Source organism: Narcine bancroftii, chromosome 1 (assembly GCF_036971445.1).
Source record: "Narcine bancroftii isolate sNarBan1 chromosome 1, sNarBan1.hap1, whole genome shotgun sequence".
NCBI lineage: Eukaryota > Metazoa > Chordata > Chondrichthyes > Torpediniformes > Narcinidae > Narcine > Narcine bancroftii.
In genome coordinates, this window is record NC_091469.1 from 123,688,453 (window position 1) to 123,707,242 (window position 18,790).

At 41.0% G+C, this 18,790-nt stretch overlaps 1 long non-coding RNA gene across 1 annotated transcript in view; it reads left to right on the plus strand.

Moving 5' to 3' along the window:
* The window catches only part of LOC138763622 (uncharacterized), a 51,139-nt gene extending 48,931 nt beyond the window's left edge, over nucleotides 1–2,208 (plus strand). Inside the window, exon 2 of the long non-coding RNA XR_011357684.1 lies at nucleotides 425–2,208. This is a non-coding gene — a long non-coding RNA (uncharacterized lncRNA). The remainder of the gene's footprint in view (nucleotides 1–424) is intronic.
* Nucleotides 2,209–18,790: the final 16,582 nt, after the last annotated feature.

Here is an 18,790-nt window from a genome sequence, read left to right on the forward strand (position 1 = left end):
TAGTTGAGTTTTCAGGATTACTTTGAGAACTTTAAACCCATGCATTGGGAGTATTCAGAGGCCCTGCCTAAGTCGTGCAGATGGCCCACCCTTTTGTTCTGTCAGACACTTCCCGGCCCACCTATGGCAAAACCTTAGGACTTAAAAGTGAAGCAAGATTTCATCGATTTCCAGAGACTTCAAGAAAGAGATGGAACTACCGAACCAAGATAAGGATGTTAGGCCATTGTTACATACATACTACAAGATCATTTTTGTAAGCATATTTATTTCAGAAAAATCTCACTACTTAATCAAAGAAATCGTGATTTTAAACTGGGTGTGGATCAATCTAAATCAAAGCATGAAGCACAATTGTCAGTTTTTGAGGTTCAGAAAAACTGAAGCTTTTTTCTTAACTCCATGCCTTTTTTTTGTACTGTAGCGGCCCACTAACTGGAACACAAGAATACTGATGAACGCGGTGACCGTGCAGACCCCGCGGGGGCCAACAACCTTCGTCCCAAGTGACCACCTGCACGGCAGGAAACAATGAGCAATGGCCGTGACTTCACTCATGTCATCAGCAGTAGGAAGTGAATATAAGTAGAGCTGCCATTGCAATAGATCAGTTTTGGACTTCGACTTCTTGGGTGTGTGTCATTCTTTCCCCACTTTGCGGTAGCGCGCACGCTACAGTACATTGATATAATCACTCAAGAATTGTAACGGTTTCTTCCCTTGGAACAAACATTACCTAAGCCCTGTGGTAACAGAAGTGAATGCCTACGAATGAAACATGCAGGGATGTATGTTCTTATAATTACTGCTTAATTACTTCAGTGCATTCTTAGTCAGGGATAAAACTTTATTTACTTCAATCTCCAATATCACTGCTTTATTCGTAAGTTGACATTGCTGTCTATGCAAGATCAGTTAATGGACTATTCAGCGAATGTTCTAAGATCCTAAAAGAATGGTATGCTCTATTAAGAGGATATCTTTTTATAAAATAGTAATTGCATTAAATGTCAAGGACACAAAGATGCTTTCATCTGTTCTGGCATTCTAATGACACAACTCCATCTGGCTGCACAATTGACTGACAAGGAAACAGTGCAAGTGAGTGCAATGATAATGGCAAGCACCACAAAGCAGGAGAACGTTGCTGCTTCCCATTATTCACCTGCCACCTGTCAACAAGTGTCTGGAGCAGGGAGGCCAGGCCAGGGAAGGAACACAAATCAAATCGTGTGTTTTCTTCTTGCCCATTCAGGACTGATATTTGACCTAAAGCCCAAGACCAAGGTTCTTCTGAATACCTGATGCATTATGTAAAAGATGAAGTCAAATTTAATTTTAGTATACTTTTAAAGTTCAACTGCAGAAACCTTGATAAGATGTCTTGGTTTGATAATTAGAAGTTCAAAATGTTATGCCTGTAGAGCTCGTCGAAAGAATCAAAGACTTGTTGATCCAAAGCAAGGCTTTTATTAGCAAAAGACAGGAGCTCTTCACAGGTGGCCGACCAGTCCGGAATGATCCGACCTATCTAGGGACACAACCCTTTAAGGCCCAGACAGTAGGCGTGGCTAAGCTCTCAGCCAATCGCTGTAAGCACAGTCTAGATACTGTAACTATATACACTATATACATTGGTGATAGATCTGTCCTATCACACCGCCTAAAATGAAATTCTATGCAGTCAGTTAGGAAATTTTCCGGCAGCTAGATTGCTAAGCTAGAAATATGAAGTGGTAGAAGTGGAGGATATTAGAAAGAGCAGATTTATACAGATAGATAATTGCTACAGTAATAGGACATAACCACAAGACACCATTGTAAATGGAAGAACCATTGTATTTAGTTTTATAATGAGAAAATAATTATGCTTATACTTCAATTAAAACAATAGAATGTACATTTGGTGTCAATTGTGCAGATGAATATGACCATTATAGAAAAGCAAAATCCATTAATGGCTCTAAAATGAAGGACATGCTAAACAATTTCCAGTGGTTGTGACATTAGTTGATGAGAAAATGTTTTCCAGTACATCAGAATGTTCTCCTTTCTTTTACTCTCCAAGTAAATCATCCCAAAGTAATCTTACATATTTATTTTAAATTATATGTGATTACAACATGCTGTGTATTGTGTGTGCACCATGGTCCAGAGACCATCAGGCTCTGTATGTACAGTTAGATGATAATGAATTTGAACTTGAAATAGGACCCTGGAATTATTATTCTAGAAACCATATTGTACTAGACTGAACCTTCTTATTTCTCTCTTTGCAAATGTTTGTTTTGTTGGAATGAGACACATCTTTATTCGTGACTTGTAGGAATTTATCCTCTTAAATATGAATCCAACTTCAGTAGCTAAAAAATGGATGAATTAGAACAAGATCATCACTAGCCTAGCCTATCCAAAAGTGCTATGCTGCCAATAAAGTGTTTTTGAGGAGCAAAGGAAAAGAGAGAAAATTTTTAGAAAGCAATCTCTCAAACAGTGTTTTGATATAGGCCAGTTAATCAGTTCTTGTAATATTGGCTTAAACAACTTCATAAGAAAGGATTATCTGGCCAAATTTCTGTCTGTGACTGAGGTCATCTCTCTTGTCGCTCATCAAGAATGTGTCATGCAAAATTTTACTTTCACTGAGAAAATGGACAAGGCTTCATTCAAAAGACAATGCTTAAACTCTGCAGCATTTCCTCAATACTGTGCTGAAATGGCAGCCTGGACATTTTGAGTTTCATTCTGGAAATGGTGTTAAAATGTGTTGCCTCCTACTCAGGTCCAAGCAGCTGCCCAATGCATCACACTTGACTCCGCTCCTAAATAACTGACCAGCATGTTGTTTTAAAAGAGGGTTATCCCATTCAAGGTAAATTAGGTAATACGAGCATTAATTTAACAAAAAGACTGACGTCAAATAAACATATTCAATCAAACAAATATCAGTTAAGAAACCCTAGTCTGTCAGTCCTTGCTAATCTCAAATTACAAAACCACAGATCAATGCAAAGATGGTCATTTTCTGGAAAATAAACATTGGTTTACTTTACAAGTGCCCTTCAGCCCCTTCCAGCCCACGAGCCCATCCTGCCCTATTTCACCTAATTGACCTACAACCCCCATGCATTTTGACAGGTGGGAGGAAACCAGAGCACCCAGAGGAAACCCACGCAGACATGGGGAGAATGTACAAACTCCTTACAGACAGTTGCAGACTCAAACCCCAGTCGCTGGTGCTGTAACAGCATTGCGCTGATTGTTAAGCTAACTGTACTACCCCTTCTGCAGTTGTGGATGTGCCATGCATCATAGGACATAGAACAGTATAGGACGGGCTTTTCAATCCACGTTTTACATTGTTTACTACTTAAGCACATTCTTCTGTTTAATTTGTCTTTGCTGTAAATCCTTGATCCATTTGTACATGACTGTGTATCTAATACTTTCTTCATTGACAGTGGAGACAAAAGAAGTCAAATAAATATATAGTTAGCTCTGAGGCAGAGTGCAACTATCATTAGAACAGAGGAGCTAGCACCTAAGAAAATGTGTTGCATTTTTGGTTTGGGCACCAAGAACCATATTGTGGACTTTGCCATGACTTGATCAAAAATACAAATGAGGTAATACAGTTAGTAAACCTCCTGATTCTGAACATGTTGCTGCCTACAATAACAACTGAAAAAGCAATTCAATAGATGTGAGAAAGAAAGGAGAACTGGCTCGCAGGATAAATATACATCTGTTTCTCGGAATGTCCCTTGAGTTTATGAAAAGCAGTCATATTTGTCAAGATTTTTTTTCTTTGTTCGTGTTTAGGACTAATTATGATGGGTTTATTCATCCACTAATATTTTTGAATTTCCTATGCTCTGGGTCTGTTGTGAATTCAAATCTGTGGAAGAAAAATTATTCCAGGTCAAAGATTAAATAAAACATAAGAAAAGTTGAGAAATTGGTAAGGAAGAATATGGAAAAGATTGATAGCATACAGCATCAACATCAAAATGAGAATCTAAGCTTTGAACACTTTATAAATACATTATACATAGGAATGGTTTACTAGGATGATTCCTGGAATGCAAGGGCTAACGTATGAGGAACATTTGGCAGCTCTTGGATTGTATTCATTGGAGTAGAGAAGAATGAGAGGGGATCTCATTGAGACATTTTGAATTTTGAAAGGTTTTGACAGAGAGGATGTAGATAAGATATTTCCCTTGGTGGATCCATCAAGGACAAGGGGTCACAGTCTTAAAATTAGAAGTTATCCATTTAAAACAGAGATGAGGAAGAACTTCTTTAGTCAGAGGGTCGTAGATCTATGGAACTCACTGCCGCATACAGCGGTGGAGGCCAGATCATTGGGAGAAATTCAACAGGAAATTAATAAGTATCTAATTAGTCAGGGTATCAAGGGATATGGGGCAAAGGCTGGAAATTGGAACTAGATGTGAGCATAGTTCAGCTCAGTGTAGAGTCATGGGACAGACTCAATGGGCCTAGTGTTCCTTGATCTTGTGATTAATAAAAATAAAGATATTTACATTTCTATTTAAAAAAATTCTGGAGAAAACCCCATGACCCAGAATTAATTGATCAATGTGTTAACTAAAGGTTCTTTCCATTTCCATAGCTGGCATGTAACTTGGACCTGCTGAGTCCCAGAGGTTAATTGTTCTGAGATTTTGAGAGTGATTAATAACTGATAGCATATAGCAGATGCAATATGGAATTGGCCATAAAAGTCACCCAGCATTGGGAGCTGACTGTGGTCATTATAAACTGTACCACTGACATAGTCGAGCAAATCTCAGGTTCCAACCTCCCATCCATTGAGGACAATAATGGGAGGTGCTACCTCAAGAAGGCAGTCAACAACATAAAAGACCCCCATCACACTGAACACACACTCTTCTCGCTGCTACCTTTGGGAACAAGGTACAGAAGTCTGAAGACTAGCACCTCTCGGTTCAAGAACAGTTTATTTCCAATGGCTATCAGACTCTTCAACCCCCTACCCCCACCACTTTCTTATATTAATCATGGACTTCTCCAACATCACAATAAGGGCTGTTTGCACTATTGTAAAACCATTTTTTTGGCACTCTGGTAGTTGTAAATATTTATAATCTTTCTATTGTTTGTATTGATTTATTTTTATTTTAGTTTCATGTATATGACTAGTTGTTTTTTTTAAAACAAAGTACGTATTGTTGAGGTCCTGCTTGTGGTCACAGGACCATTGTCCACAGCAAACTCATTCCCAAACTTCAGGATCCAGGCCTCAATGCACCCTTCTGCAACTGGATCTTTGACTTCCTGTATAACAGATTGCAATCAGTGAAGAGGAGTCCCCCATCACTCTCAACAGTGGTGCTCCTCAAGGATGTGTGCCCATTTCCTTACTATACTCCCTCCACACCCATGACTCTGCAGCTATATACTGCTCCAACTCCATCTTCAAATTGGCCAATGACACCATAGTAGTAGACGACATAATAAATAACAATGAGATGAAATGCAGGAAAGAGATTGAAAGTCTGGTGGCATGGTGTAAAGGTAACACCCATTCTCTCAAAGCCAGTAAGATGAAAGAAATCATCATCGTCTTCAGGAGAAGGGGCAGAGTCCACATTAATGGTGCTGAAATGGAAGGAGTTGATCTTTGGAATAAACATCCTGAGATTAATACTTTGACCCAACATTCAAGTCTATGTGAGGCGGTGTCTTAAAAAAGCAGCCTCTATCCTCAAAGACTCTCACCATGCCCTCCTCACTCTGCTATCATCAGGAAAAGGGTACAGGATCCTAGAGTCGAACACTCAGCAGTACAGGGACAGCTTCTTCCTCGCTGCCATCAGATTCCTAAATAATCAATGGACCAAAGACACGGCCTTACTTTTTGTGCACTGTTATTTTTATTTTTTTATAGTAATGTTGTGAGATGTTTATAATCTGTATGTTTGCACTGTGACGCTGCAACAAAACACCAAATTTCATGACTTGTTCATGACAATAAATTCTAATTCTGAGAAAGTGTACCAATGCTACTTTCTTAGGAGACTAAGGAGGATTAGCATCTTCTCTCTGTCCCTCCACACCTCTTTTCCAGGGGTAGCATGGAAAGAATCTCTTCATGGTATGGGGCTGCTCTGTTCACAATTGAAAGAAGTTTTAGAAGGTAGTGAATGCAGCTCAAAACAATGAAAACCCCTTTCATCCATGGACTCCATCGACATCTCCCGCTGCTTAGGAAAGGCAGTCCACATAATGGAAGATCCACCACATCTTGAACACATTCTCTTCTCCCTCTAACCATTCAGGAAAGTCTTATGAATGTGAAATCTCACAAAAACAGGCTTAAAGATGGTTTCTCCTCTGCAGCCATCAAGCTCATGAATGAAACTCATAGCAGTGCTCTCATGCTGCCTTTGCATGGTGCTAATTGATTTTCCTTTTTATTGTAATCCTCTACTTTGTGCTCCTTACAAGGCAGAATGTAATACGGAGAACATAGACAAAACAGCACAGCACAGTCCCTTTGGCTCACAATGTGGTGCTGAGGTATATAAACCTACTCCACGATCAATCGAACCCTCCCTCCCTTGCAGTCTGTAACTCTCTGTCATGATAATGAATATGTATGAGATGTACCGGAAGTCACGTGGTATGAGAGAGAGAGAGATAAGAACACAAGCAGGAGAACAAAGGAAACGGGAGAATAAAGACACTCAGAAGTTTACCTGATAAAACTTGTGTTTAATGTTTTATTAACTTCACATTTCGGGCCACAAATGTGACATTAGCGACGAGGATGAAAGAAGCTTGAAGAAAATTAAAGACTAAACAAGATTACAGAGGATTATAGACAACTTCAAGGTGATAAGAATTTTCTCTTTGTCTCAGTACTTTTGGGGCTGGAATATTTCCTCATGGCTGGTGCAGACAGTGACTTTCTAACACGTAGTGGAATTGCTCATTTTGACCCAACGGGTGATGTAAGCACTGTAAGTGTGAAGTGGAAGGCATGGCTGGAAGAATTTGAATCCTACGCCGACAGTCGTGGCCTATTTCTAGATACCGGTACAATTGAACAAAAAGCGCAGAGAAGGGCGTTACTTCTTTTCACTGCTGGACCTGCAGTTCGGGAAACATTTAAGACACTTTTGAATACTGGAAGAAAGGATGAGTACCGGAAAGCGGTAGATGCATTAAATGCACACTATATAGTGACACCGAATGCTACATTTCAACGCCATTTGTTTCAGAGAACGAGACAAGAAGATGGCCAGACAATTGCTCAGTACGTGACGAGACTACGCCAGCTAGCTGTTGGATGCAATTACATGCCAGCTGATTTGGACAACCAATTATTGGATCAAGTCGTACAGCACTGCAGATCAGATAAACTCAGAAGACATCTACTGGAAAGAGGGAGTGAGTTGGAACTCACTGATGCTTTAACCATTGCTGCTGCATTAGAGGCTGTTGAAGGGCAATTTCATGCCATGACCCTGAAAGACAACTCAAGCCAGCAAATTAAGAGGCTCTCACATCGCCATAACCAGCCAAGATATACGCCGACACAGGACGTGGAGTGTTATCGATGTGGAAACCGAGGTCACTTTGGAAAAGACCCATATTGCCCGGCCAAAGGCAAAGTTTGCAGAAAGTGTGGAGGTAAGGACCACTTTGCAAAGAAGTGCAAAAGCAAGTCCAATGCAGACCAGAAGAGGAAGAGTACAACTTCCAAAGGCAAAGCCTGGGGGAAAGGAAAGTATCCTGGAAAGAAAGATACCATTCGCCAAATAGACGGTGACGATGATGATACCAAGGAGGAACAGAGTTGTTACCAATTTACGTTGAATGAAGTACATCATGAGAAGGTCCCAGTGATCATTGGTGGAGTGACAGTGCAGGTCATTGTAGACTCAGGCAGTGACAGTAATGTGATTGATCGACATTTATGGGAGAAGTTGAAAAGGAAAAAGATCATCTGTACCTCAAAGAAGTGTTCCAAGAAACTGTATCCATACACAGCAACCAAGCCATTGCAGACCATTGGATGTTTTACTGCAACTGTTGAAGCTGGAGATAAGTACACCGAAGCAGAGTTTATGGTCATAGAAGAGAGGGGAGAACCATTGCTGAGTAGAAGCACAGCACAAGACCTGGCAATACTTCATATTGGAGCTTGTGTCAATTCAATTCAGTCATACGAGGATATGAAGCAAGAATTCCCCGCAGTCTTCCAAGGAGCAGGAAAGCTGAAAGGTCGACAATTGAAGCTAGCGGTAGATGAAACGGTCAAACCCAAGGCACAACCAATGCGCCGAACTCCGTTTGGACTTCGTGGGAAAGTCGAAGCCAAAATTAAAGAATTGATCGAACAAGACATTATTGAACCGGTGGAACATTCGACACAATGGGTCAGTCCCGTAGTGATTGTGCCCAAACCAAAGGGTGACATAAGACTATGTGTTGACATGAGAATGGCCAATGAAGCTATAATTAGAGAACGACACCCTATACCAACGGTGGAGGAAATACTTCAAGAACTAACTACCAGCAAGGTATTCTCAAAAATTGATCTGAAATGGGGCTATCATCAATTAGAGCTGGATCCAGGTTCCCGAGATGTGACAACATTTGTGACTCACTGTGGATTGTATCGTTACAAGAGACTATCATTTGGAATTAATGCAGCTTCGGAGATCTACCAGTATGAAATCCATCGAGTGATTCAAGGCATTCCTGGAGTTGCCAACATTTCTGACGACATCATAGTCCATGCACCAATGAAGGAAGAGCATGACAAACGGTTGAGGCGTGTACTATCTAGACTACAGGAGGCAGGCCTTACCGTGAATGGAAACAAGTGCCAGTTCGGTGTGTCAGAAATGGACTTCATGGGACACAGACTTACACGGAAAGGACTAAACCCTGCAGAGGCCAAGGTGAATGCTATTGCAGAGGCACGTGCACCTCAGAACGCAACAGAGGTGAGGAGTTTCCTAGGATTGGTCAATTTTTGTGCAAAGTTCATTCCTAATTTCGCTACAGTGGCAGAACCACTAAGGAAACTAACCAGGAAAGGTGTACCATTTCATTTTGGATCTGAGCAGAAGAAAGCGTTCACAGTCCTGAAGCAAAGCCTGACAGATGCAAAGACTCTTGGATATTACGATCCGGCGGCATCAACCAAAGTCATAGCGGATGCCAGCCCGGTTGGTTTAGGTGCTGTATTGGTCCAGATGCATGATGGAGGACCAAGAATCATTGCCTATGCCAGCAGATCGTTATCAGATGTGGAAAGAAGATACTCTCAGACAGAGAAAGAAGCACTCAGACTTGTATGGGCCTGTGAGAGGTTCCATGCATATTTATACGGCATTGAATTTGAAATCATCACAGATCATAAGCCATTAGAGGTGATCTATGCACCTAGATCCAAACCATGTGCCAGAATAGAGAGATGGGTACTCAGACTACAACCCTACAAATATAAAGTAATCCACATTGCAGGGAAAACAAACATTGCTGATCCGCTGTCCAGATTGGTGAAGGATGGTGGTCCACAATCCAAGTCAGAATTGGGAACAGAAACAGAGAGCTTTGTACGCTTCGTAGCTATTCAGTCGACACCGAAAGCTGTGACTACGAAGGAAGTCGAGAGAGAATCCGAACGTGATCCAGAACTCATGGAAGTAAGAGAATGCATATAGAGTGGACAATGGGACAAGTGTACTCACAAGGCTTACATTCCCATTAGAGACGAACTTTGTTGCATCGGACAGTGTGTATTAAGAGGTTGCAGATTGGTGATACCGCAAAGATTGAGACCGAAGATCATATCCTTAGCGCATGAAGGACACCTAGGTATTGTTGGTACCAAGCAAAACCTCAGAACCAAGGTATGGTGGCCAAGTTGTGATAAAGACGCAGAGAAATTTGTTAAAACTTGTCACGGATGTCAAATTACAAGTAGGAGTAATCCGCCAGAACTGATCCGGAGTACGCAACTCCCGACAGGACCATGGATCGACGTAGCTGTTGATTTTCTTGGACCTTTACCGACGGGTGAATCAATTATGGTAGTGATAGATTACTACAGCAGATACTATGAGTACATGGTGTTGAAGTCCACAACCACTGAAAAAACAATACAAGCGTTAGCAGAGATATTCGCAAGATATGGATTACCTGTTACATTATACTCTGACAATGGTCCACAATTCATTTCAGAGACATTTGCGGAATACATGAGGACCACAGGTATCCACCATCATAAAGTAACTCCGAAATGGCCGCAAGCCAATGGAGAAGTAGAGAGACAAAATCAATCCATTGAAAAACGATTGAGGATTGCACACGCAGAAGGACAAAATTGGCGAGAAGCATTGCTATCTTATGTGGCTGTCTATCGAGCAACGCCTCATGCAACCACTGGAAAAAGTCCTGCGGAAGCATTTTTTGGAAGAAAAATCCGCACAAAAATGCCAGAAATAAAGGAAATCCGAGACGACCAGGAGATGAGGGACCACGATGCAGAAAAGAAAGGTGCAGCAAAGCTGTACACAGATTCGAAACGTGGAGCCAAGTACTCAGACATCATGCCAGGAGATAATGTTCTAGTGAGGCATGAAACTGGTGGTAAGCTAGACACACCTTATTACCATCAACCCTATACTGTCGTATCCAGAAGTGGCAGTATGGTGACAGTCAAGTCTCTGACTGGAGTCCTGTATAAGAGAAATGTATCAGGTGTAAAAAGGTACCAGTCCAGAGATACATCGAGCGAAGAGGTTGAAAGGCCAATACGAGATGCTAAAACTGAAAGACCTGATGGTGTTCCAGAGGCAGTTACCAGCACTCCTGATGAAGTGACTAGAGCGCCAGAAACACCCGAAGCCGTGGCGAGCAGTATTGCCGACGCCGAAAGTGAACAACCGAGAAGCGACGACAATATCGCAGGCAGGCCGAAACGAAACCGGAAAGCGCCCAAACGATACGAAGACTTTGTGCCATAGTTTTAATAAGAACTTTGGGACAGTATTTTAATCTTATATCATAAAGTGCATGTATGAGTGCTGTAGGAAGTAAACTTTATGTAGTTGAGTTGTAGTATTACCATTAGTTACGATGTTTGTATGTTTCCGAGGGATATTGGTAAGTGAAGGTAAAGTTTATTTCTGATTAAAGGAGGGATGTCATGATAATGAATATGTATGAGATGTACCGGAAGTCACGTGGTATGAGAGAGAGAGATAAGAACACAAGCAGGAGAACAAAGGAAACGGGAGAATAAAGACACTCAGAAGTTTACATGATAAAACTTGTGTTTAATGTTTTATTAACTTCACATTTCGGGCCACAAATGTGACACTCTCCATTTTTACCACATACATGTGTTTATCTGAGTCTTTTAAATGTCCATCCTGTCTCAACCTCTACCGCTACCCCTGGCAGTGAGCACCCAGGCACCCATCACTCTCTATGTAAAAAAAACTTACCTCTAATGTCTCCCCTAAACTTTTCTCTACTCACGTTAAGCAGGTGTTCTCTGGTATTGGCTATTACCGTCATCATTTATCTGATGTTAGAGATAATCTGTTCAAAGAACCCTTCTCACTGCACTTGATATTTTGTGACAAATAAATTTAACCTTATCTTGTCCATGTCAGATTCTATAGAAAATCCATGGTAAAGATATGTTGGGAAATTTCTTGTATGTTAAGAACTACAGGGAAAGTTAACGAAGTAAAGTGGAGAAATTTTGGCCTTGACTTTGACTTCTGATATTTCATCACTCCTACCCTTACCCTAACCCCATCTCACTGCAGTTCACAAAGCAGTAGAAGTGCATTTGTAAACCACAGCTTCAGGACATCATAAAACTCCACTGAATTATTTGTCTGTGTTGTTGGCAAAAGATATTCATCAAGCACATGGCAAAGGCACATGTGTATTTACCACATGGGTATTTACCATCAGATTACATCCTACAAGGTGAGGTCGATGAGCTGAAGGCCTTTAATACTCACTTTGAAAAGGAGAATTCAATGGTATCAATGAGAATCCTTGCAGAAAAAGGATACTGAAAATTTGTGTAAATGATCAAGCTGTGGTGTTTACGGACACTTTCAATCTCTCATTGCTGCTGGCAGAGGTTCCCACCTGCTTCAGAAAGGAATCAATGATACCGGTGCCCCAGAAGAGCAGAGTGAGCTACCTCAATGACTCTCACCCTGTAGCACTTATATCAACTGTGATGAAATGCCTTGAGAGACTGGTAATGCCCAGAGTTATCTCATACCTAAGTGACGATCAGAACCCACTGCAATTTGCCTACATCCATAATCACTCTCCGCTCAGCCCTGGATCACCAAGACAACAGCACATACATCAGACTACTTTTCATCAACTACAGCTCAGCTTTCGACATCATCAAACCCTCAGTACTGGTTAGCAAGCTTCAAAACCTGAGCTTCTGCACCTCTCTCTGCAACTGGATCCTTGACTCAAGGATATATGATTAGCTCATGATGTGTGGCTAAGCACAACTTAAATGCTATTGACAAATTTGCCGATGACACAACACTCATCGGCAGAAACACATATGGCAATGAGGAACCGTACAGGAGTGAGATATATCAGCTGGTTGAATGGTGTTACAATAACAACCTTGCACTCAAAATTAGTAAAATGAAGGAACTGATTGTGGAATTCAGGAGAAGGAAATCAGGGGTCAGCAGTGGAAAGGATAAAGCATTTCAAATTCCTGGTTGTTAATATCTCTGAAGATCTAACATGGGGCCCTCATGTCGATGCAATCACAAAGAAGGCTCATTAGTGATATACATCATAAGGGGTTTGAGGAGATTTGGTACTACACCAAAGACTTTTCTTCACAAACTACTACAGGTGTACCGTGGAGAGCATTCTGACTTGTATCACTGCCTGGTATGGAGGTGCCAATGCACAGGACAGGAAAAGACTACAGAGAGTTGTGAACATGACCAGCACCAAGGGACAGCACAGTTGGCATAGCGATTAGCACAATTCCTTTACAGCACCAGCGATCGGGACTGGGGTTCAAATCCCATGCTGATTTTAAGGAGTTTGTACTTTTTCCCCATATCTGCATGGGTTTTCCCCAAGGGCTCCAGACTCCTCCTAACATTGAAACATACTGGGGGTCTAGTTAATTGGTTGTAAATTGTGCAGCACAGACTCATGGGCCGAAATGGCCTGTTACTGTGTAGTATGTCTAAATTTAATATTTTTTTTTAATTTAAATCATGGGCACCAGTCTTCATTCCATTAAGGACATCTACAAGAGGCAGTGTCTCAAGAAAGTAGCCTCTAACCTCAAGGTCCCTCACTACCCAGGCCATACCCTCTTCACACTGCTACAACAGGAAGGAGACGCAGGAACTTGAAGATGAACACCCAACATTACAGAAACAGCTTTTTCCGTTTTGCCATCAGATTTCTGAATGGATAGTGAATCACTGACACAACCTCACTTCGTCTTCTTTTTCACTAATTTATTTATTTTTTAGAAATGTAATACTGCCGCAAAACAATGAATTCCGTGACATTTTCACGACAATAAATTTTGATTTTGATTGAAAGCATCCTGTCAGGCTGCATCCTTGCATGCTCCATCCAAGCCCGCAAGAGGCAGCAGAGGGTTGTGAACATGGCTCATTCCATCATATACATCCTTCCCTCTCCATCCTCTCCATCTAGAACTCCCACTGCCTTGGAAAAGTAGCCAACAAATTAAAAGGCTCATTCCACCCCAGCCCATATATTCGTCAATCCCCACTCGCCAATCAGGAAGAAGGTTCAAAGGTGTGGCATCATGCACCACCAGATAGCAGGACAGTTTCTTTTCCCCCAGTGTCAAACTCCTGAATGAACCACAAAATTATTTCACCTTTGTTCCTTACCAACTGATCTCTCTCTGTAACTCTGTACTTTTGTTGTCTTACTTGTTGTACTGTGCATGAGGTATCCACTATAATGCTTGCAAAGCAACCTCTATCATTGCATTTAAGATACATGTGACAATAAACTTGAACTTGAAAAACAATTTGCCCATTTAACATACGATTGCGCTTGGAATGTATGAAATTACTTAGCAATTTCATTGAGGTAGTCACTCTGTTACTCTTGCACCACTGGTAATTTGTGGATCACCAGGCAAGTGGTCCACTGTTAGTTATGAGATCGTACAGACAAACCCAACATGCTGACCATGATGCTTATCTCTGCTATTCCCTTTTGCAGATATTAGCCCCTTTTCCCTCTATTCCAGTGTTTCTCAACCTTTTTACCCTTGCAGAACCCTTGAAATAGTTTTCATGTGTCGGGGAACCCCTGCATAAAAATTATTATATACCATTATTAATACCTATCTCTTTTATATTTTTTATTGTATTTCACGTGGTAAACATTATTTTTTTCGTATAACTTGTTTAAGGAAAACATTTTAAATAATATAAGAGGTTGAAGCCTTTATTATAATAACCAAGGATTTTCCAACAATATGGCGCCCGTGTATAGTAAAATTACGAATATAAAATTAAACAAAAATGACTCGAAAATGCATTAGCTTATTTATCACTGTTTCTCGTGGAACCTCTAGCGACCTCTTGCGGAACCCTGGTTGAGAAAGAATCCTTTGAATGTCCAAGTACCTGTCTAAACTCCTTTTAAATGTTGTAATCATATCTGTCTCCACCTCCTTCTCTTTGCACCTCAGATGTCCCCTCTCACCTTGAACCTGTGTCCTTTAGTTCAAGGCTCCCCTGCCCTAGGAAAAACAGTCTATCTATACCATCTCTGCCCCTCATAATTTTATAAACCTTTGTAAAGTCAGAATCGACCCAGTCTATTCAATCTATCCTTATAACTGCAGCCCCCTTTTCCAGGCAACATCCTGGTGAATCTCTACTGCAGTTCCACATTCTTCTTGCAGTATGATGCCAGAACTATAGACAATGCTTAAGTCTGGTTCACCTGGTTTTCACACAAGTTCCACTGGTAGCCACTCTGCCTGTGACCTCAACTCTCTGTGCATCCATTAATTGAAAAATATCAATGATTTCCACATGATCAATAAACCTAGAAAAATGTCAATTGTCTAATCAAATGTAATAAATCCAGCAATTCACTAAAAAGTTCCATTATTTCTCAAAGGAAAATTTAAGTAAACTTCTCATCTTTATTTTGAATGCAACGCTGGATCTTTTGTATTCTGTGGGTTTTGTGTATCTGCCTATTAAGATAATGAAATAGCAAACCTATGCAATTGAATAGAAATGTGTTGGCCTCAGCGGATTAGCCACTAAATCAGGCTCCTGAGCTATTTCAATAATGGGCTCCATCTTTGAAACATATTACATTATTGTATTTAATTTATTTTACTTTATCCATCGATGCTGTTGTCAAAATGGTTGCAAAGAAAATCAAAGGGACAAGATTCCTATAAAGATGTTAGTAATCACATTTGCTTTTATTTTGCTGCAGCTGTTTTTTTTCTGCCGTGTTCCACACACAGCATGTCAAATTGCCCCCAAAAAACAAATTCTACAGCAGTAGAGAGGCATTCACACTTCACTGACTATTGATTTATTTCATTTATTGACACAAGATGGACTTGAGGTAAGCACTTAGTTCCTCCATTTCCACTATTCTCCAAGCAGTGGTTCCGAGAAATCAGAACAGTATTCCTAAACACACCAGGTCAAAATTTGCTGTGGCTCCCTCATCATTCTGTGAAAAATTATCTAATGAAGAATAGGTTACACAGACCTAGCAAATTAATTGTTTGGGTCAAGACTGAAACTAATTGCTCAAGTTATATAATGTAATCCTGCACCTGATTGCGTGCAAACGAAAGCTGGCAGCTGTGAGAGCAAAGAAGCCAATGGCCCAGATTTAAAACAGCAAGAATAATGTTGCCGTTACCAGCACAAGCGCTTCTGAAGGAGAAAAACAAATAGCAATTCTGGTATCTGCACACACCACATTCGACATGGAACTGAGAGCATGTCTACTTTATTTGACTTCTCCACAAACTTCAATGTATTGGTACCTTTTTCAAATAATAAGGACAGCATAAATTCATACTGGGTACTCAATAGCAGTATAACTAAACGTAGCAAAAAAAAATTCAAGCATGAGTAAATTTTTAATGGCAAAATATGTCTTAATTACTGATAAAGTAACTTTCCAGCCATTAAAATTTACTTTCATTCTTGTGGTGCTTGATTCCAAAAGATTTTATTTTTATAAAAAAAATGTAGTCATACAAAATGGTAACAGGCCCTTTCGGCCCACAAGCCCGTGCTGCCCATTTACACCCAATTGACCTACAACCCCCAGTATGTTTTTTTTAATGGTGGAAGGAAACCATAGCCCCTGGGGAAAACACAGGCATACACGGGGAGAACGTACAAACCTCTTACAGACAGCATGGGATTCAAGCCCTGGTCTTGATCGCTGACGCTGCAACAGCGTGGCACTAACCACTACACTAACCGTGTCAACCTCATCAGTAGGGTAAAACTAACCTGTCTCACGATGGTGCCATCCCAGCTCATGTTCCCTATTAGTGGATCGACAATCCGATCCATTGTTAAATCTGCTTCTCAATGATAGGAAGAGCTGACATCAAAGGATCAAAAATTGAACACTTTGTGATTTTTATTCCTTTATAAGAAGAGAGCTTTACTATCAAGGCAAACCTTTCATTTACACCCTCCTTGAGAAGGTGGTGGCAAACTCCTTTTGTAAATTAGTTGTAAAGATGCAGTGTTAAGGAGGCATTTACAAGATTGAGATTCAGTGACAACAAAGAAGGCCAAATACACCCGTTTTTAATGTTATACACAGGTAGTAGGATCACAGGCTAAGTCACCAGTTTAATTGTCCATCCAGAGTTGACCTTGAGAGGGCAGTGGTGAACCACGGCAAAACCATTCTGCAGCAGGAACCCAACAGATCAGGGCAGCATCAATGGGAGAAAAATAATCAATCATGACGTTTCTGATCGGAACCCTTCATCAAAATTGAGAGTCCATGAAGACAAGGTCCAAGGAGTTACATGGGAGTTCATATGGAATTGGTGAATCAGGGAGAGGTGAAAGATGACAGGAAGAAGGGAAAGGTGAGGGGTGGAGATGGGAGACAGAGTGGTTGATTTGCAGGGGCCAGACAAAGGGAGAGAAGGGCAAGGAGTGAAAAGGGGATCAGATGATGGAAGATGAGAATTACAGAGTGAAGCTGTGGGGTGAACTGCTGCAGTCCTTGAGATATGGGTGTGCCCACAATTGTGTAAGGGAGAGAGTTCCAGGAGTTTGACCCACTGACAATGAAGGAATGGCTTGGAGGGTTTTGTCAATGTGGTGTTAGCAACAACAAGACTCGAGAGCAGAGGTTATCACAATGACTGTTTACTACTAGTTACAGCTAAGTGGGAGCTCAGCACATGGTGGCCATACCACATCTGGACTCAGTTGAACTCCAGCCGCCAATCCGGAGCTCGCGCATGTGCAGACCGTTACCGTAAATACGGTGGCTACAGCACGATTGCAGTAGGTGCCAAGCAACTGATCTACAGTGTCCGGATGGATGAAGCTCTCTGTGTCCCCACTGTCAAATAGGCAGTCCATTCTTTTCCAATTTATCTCAATCGCCATCATCGAGTGGGCAATCGGGTGAGGACTGTCTTGGTTCAGTATGACGGAGGCCAGGATTGGATCATAGTCAGGGGGGGGGGGCAGTTGGTAAGATGGTGACCCCCATGCTACATGTGATGATCGGGAAGAATTTAGAGAATTGAGATGAAGTATGAACAAAAGAGAGATTTTTTAAAATTCTTCACTTTGGACCAAAAATCTCTATATATCTGAAATAGAAAGTTCCAAGGATCCTTGACCTTCAGAGAAGATACTTCCATTTTAAATGGACAAGTTCTATTCCAGAACTATCGATAACACAATCTGGATGAGATGAGAAGGTGAGCCAGAGAATAGCGAACAGAATTTAACCCTGTTAAGTGTGAGACACTGCAAACCACATTATCAACTGCCTAAGGAATTGGTGAAAAAACACTTAGAGTACTGTGTGCAGTTCTAGTCACCCAACTATAAGAAGAACATCAATAAATTGGAAGGAGTGCAGAGGAGATTCAACAAGAAGTGGCCAGGACTGGAGAGTTTCAGTTGTAGCAAGAGGTTGGAAGGACTGAATCTTGATTCCTTAGTGCAAAGGAAGCTGAGGGATAATTTTATAAAGTTTTATAAAATCATGAAGGATAAACAGAATTTAATTTTTTATATCTAGACATACAGCACAGTAACAGGCCATTTCAGCTCATGAGCGCATGCCGCCCAATTACACCCAATTGACCTACACCACTGGTACATTTTTGAATGGGGCAGGAAACCCATCCAGACACGAGGAGAACGTATAAACTCCTTACAGACAGCGCAGGATTAGAATACCAGTCCCAATCACTCATGCTGCATTTGAATGCTCACAGTCTTTTTCCCAAAGTAGATGTAAGGTGAAAGATTTAAGAGGGACCTGGGAGGTGCTTTTTCACTGAGAGAGTAGTTCGTATCTAGAACGAGCTGCTATAAGAATTTGCAGATAGAGGCACAATGATAATGTTCAAATGACATTCAAAAAGGTTTATGGATAGGATATGAACCAAATGCAAATAAATGGGACCCGATCAGTATGTCAACATGGTCAGCATGGATAA